Here is a 3,739-nt window from a genome sequence, read left to right as displayed (position 1 = left end):
ACAAAACCACAAAAACACCTACTTATAGACTAAAACACAAATGGGAGTACAAAGAAACAGGTTTGGTATCAAAATATGTACAAGACAGGCACAATACCTATTATTTCACCATGAACTAGTTACATTTGGTCTTAATGGTAAACACTAAATAAAGTTTAGAAAATAGTACCTGTGAAGATTACAATGTTGCAGCAACATAACATACAAATTTAAAAACAAAAAATGACAGTAGCAAAGACAATTGCATTTTGCAAACTTCATACAATAATTAAGCGGAATGTGCAAACATTGTTAGCTACTTATTTAATGAGCTATTGATTTTTACATAAATTTTTGAACTAATATGCCACACTAAAACACATTAAAACATGACTACAAGGATACACTTGAAGACTGTGAACACAAATGAATGAATATATATATATATATGCAAGAAAACCTAAAAGGTACATTTGTCTTTACATCTGAAACATCATAAACCTCTGCTCCCCCTAAATGACTATCCAAACTATTGGGCTGTTGTCATCAGTAACTTTGCTGCAGAGTCATTGCAGCATGGGTAAAAATATACCCAAATTGGGTTGAAAATTTAAAACAGAATTCTTTGTCATCAAAATCACTTTACCACAACCACACAGTGAGTGAGAGGCAGGCAGATTACAATAACAATTTAAAAGGTAGAAATATATTGTCTGTTTGGGTATACAAGTTTCCAGTCTGTAGAAATTCACTCAAATTTGCTGTTTGGGGTAATTCATATTTAAGACGTAGAATGCTTTGAAGCAAATGTCCACTGTGCCCCGAAATGTATTTTGTTTTAGCACTTCTCAGTAAATGACAACAAATGCTTGGAAGCACTGATTATTTTCTCCAAGCATCTGTGTATATGGAAAAATGGCATCTTTTGCACGGTGCAGGAAATCAGCCACTGGTACCAACCTGTAAAAACAGAAATGACTGTGCATCAATGCATGAAGACTAAGTTTAAAACCTTTAAGTACACATTTTTAGGTGTAGTAAAATCATTGTGTATCTGACACAGTACTTATGACTTACACGTATGTAACAAGTTCTTAGTTCGGGGCAATGGAGGAGTCAGGAGACAACGAAGCAGGTTCAAGGTCAGTCCTTTTATTGTCCTTCTGAACCATACACACGACGGTAACCATCGATAAGAAAGGAATAAGATTTCTAATAACTGAAAGCACTCTAAACATAAACAAACACAATCTCTCTCTGGGTACGGGCTGTCGTGCTTGACGAACACTCTCTCCCCCTCTGATGCTTCAGCGTGCCTTTTAAGCCTCCCTCCGCCATCACTATAATGAGAGACAGGTGTTAGAAATAATTATGAGCCAGGTGACGAGCCTTACCGCTCTCACTCTCCCACAGACTGACACATGACCATGCCCCCCCATGCCACAAAGTGCTTCTTCTAAAGTATTTAATATTTTTAGTAACACCTTTCAATAACTTTATATCAGTTAACATTAGTTAATTATATTATAGTAGCAATGACCAATATTTTGGGTTAATGTAAATTTATGAAATTTGTTAATTGTTAGTTCATAATGCATTAATGTTAACACACAGTGGTTAAAAAAAATTATAATTCTCTCGTCATTTATACAGTGTGTATAAATGAGTAGTGTTTATTTACAGTGCTCTGCAGATGGGTCAAGTGCAAGAAATGCATTTACTATCGTTAACAAATAGGCCTAGAACCTTATTGTAGTGTTACTGTATTTCCTTCTAAAGGCTTCCATAAAGGCCCTGGCAAACTCACTGAGAAGTTCTTTTTGAATCTTTGCTCCGAGCCAAAAAGAAGTTCGAAACAGCTGAGCAATTGCATACTGTTTGCGAACACACAATGCATTTTTCAGGATATTACTAGATCTAAGGGCAGTTTTGATGGTGGGGCATCATGCAAATGAGCATGGGTATGTGTATGTGCAAATGTGTACGTGTAAGTATTTAATCCTATGATTTTAAAGAAATGTCTGTGTTAACTTACAGGCTGCATGTCAATGAAGGCTTTCCTGGTTCCTGTGAAGCTTGGTCCGAACATTTTCCTTCCAATCATGTATCAATGTTGAGAGCACAATATGGACCAGAAAGGCGATGTCAACTTGTTTGTCTAAAATAAAATGAGAAAGTACAATTGTTCAATGTAAACTAAAAAAGTTGAAGTCTTTGAAGAAAATTTGACTGCTATTACATTTGGATGTGTGATGTGAAATTAATTTATGTAAAGTTTCTTAAAGGAACAGTTCACCCCAAAATGAAAATTCTATCATCACTTACTCTTTGTATGAATCCTACTCTTGATTAGTTATTATTTACTTTAACCTCATGTCGCTCTAAACTCGTATGTTGTTATTTTTCTAATGGAACAAAAAAATGGAACAAATTTGAATGTTCCATACGATGTCAGGACATAGTGACCAGTCTGTCAACCACCAAAATGGACAGAAAAGCAGTTTCTCCTTTGGTGTGTACTGTCATGAGTGTAAGTAATGACAATTTTAATTTGGGGTAAACTATTTCCTTTATGTAATTTAAATAGTTAAACCTGAATGACAGCACAGTCTTGCTGTTCTCTTAAATACAGATAATGTTCTTTATCCCCAATACCTGCTGTCATAGTTTCCACATTGGAAAGCAGATGAAGAGCCACTTCTTTCTGTTGGCAAAGTGCAGGATCTTGTCCTTAAACACAGGCACCCAGTTCCCTTCAATCTTTGAAGTGGAGTCAGGATTCCAAACTGAGAAGTCTTATCAAAGTAAAGTAAAAAAAAAAAAAAAAAAAAAAAAGAAAGAAAAGACAGACACTGTCATATATTTGCATAAACTACCCAAGGTTTTAGTAAGCTTAATTAAACAATGGTATTTGAGGTAAAACCAGAACCACAAAATTAACCATGATTACTACCGTCATAGTTACTACAATATTATTTTATTAAAACCATGGTTACTATAAGGATACTGCAGTATTACTGTAGTAAAATCATTGTTGTTACAATTTTACTATAGTAAAAAAAAAAAAAAGAGGTTACTAAAGACATGGATAGTACAATTAATGTTGCTATAGTAAAACCCTGAAGAAAAGAGCATTGTAAGTATGAAAATTTGAAAAATGTGCCAAAATAAATGTATGTGATAATCTTTGGATGAGTCGAATTATTGATTCCAGACCGTTGAATGCACACCACACGGTGGTGTGTTGGTCCGTCGTCAAATATTGCTTATTTTAAATTATAAAAATAGTTTAAAGAAGTACTTACAGTTACAGGTCCCCAACGGCATCTGTCTCTCATGCGATTCAGCCTTCTCGAATGTTTGGATTTTTTATGCGGCATATCTATATCATGCCCGCATCCGCAACACAGCATCGCTCGGTTACAGGTATACAGAAAGTGATCAACCCAAGATAAAAACCTGAAAATGTGTTGAGAAAACAAACAAAAGTGGAAAAACATAATCAAAACCGTCCAAGTTTTGAAAGTTAATGCACACCTGTGGTGTAACGGTCGCTGCGCTTCGCGTCCAGATTAACACCTCGAATGTGCATTAATTTTCAGTAACTCGACAGTCAATTATTCCTTCATATTTAAAAAAAAAAAAAAAAAAGACTAAATAAACAAATATAATAATGACTTACAGCTTAAATCTTCCAGTTTCCTCTCTCAGTTTGGCGCTCTCTCACACGCATGGCAATCTTGACAAAGATTTGAAATTG

The 3,739-nt window shown here is 34.9% G+C and overlaps 1 long non-coding RNA gene across 1 annotated transcript; it reads right to left on the bottom strand.

Moving 5' to 3' along the window:
- Nucleotides 1–1,207: 1,207 nt before the first annotated feature.
- On the bottom strand, nucleotides 1,208–3,538 carry LOC127448553 (uncharacterized). The gene is made up of 4 exons (XR_007898553.1): nucleotides 3,285–3,538; nucleotides 2,635–2,774; nucleotides 2,015–2,137; nucleotides 1,208–1,319 (listed from the first exon to the last, which is right to left on the bottom strand). It is a non-coding gene; the product is annotated as an uncharacterized LOC127448553 (long non-coding RNA).
- Nucleotides 3,539–3,739: the final 201 nt, after the last annotated feature.

The sequence above is a fragment of the Myxocyprinus asiaticus genome, chromosome 1 (genome assembly GCF_019703515.2).
Source record: "Myxocyprinus asiaticus isolate MX2 ecotype Aquarium Trade chromosome 1, UBuf_Myxa_2, whole genome shotgun sequence".
Lineage (NCBI taxonomy): Eukaryota > Metazoa > Chordata > Actinopteri > Cypriniformes > Catostomidae > Myxocyprinus > Myxocyprinus asiaticus.
Note: the sequence above shows the minus strand (reverse complement) of the source record. Positions and strands in the feature narration are given on the sequence as shown.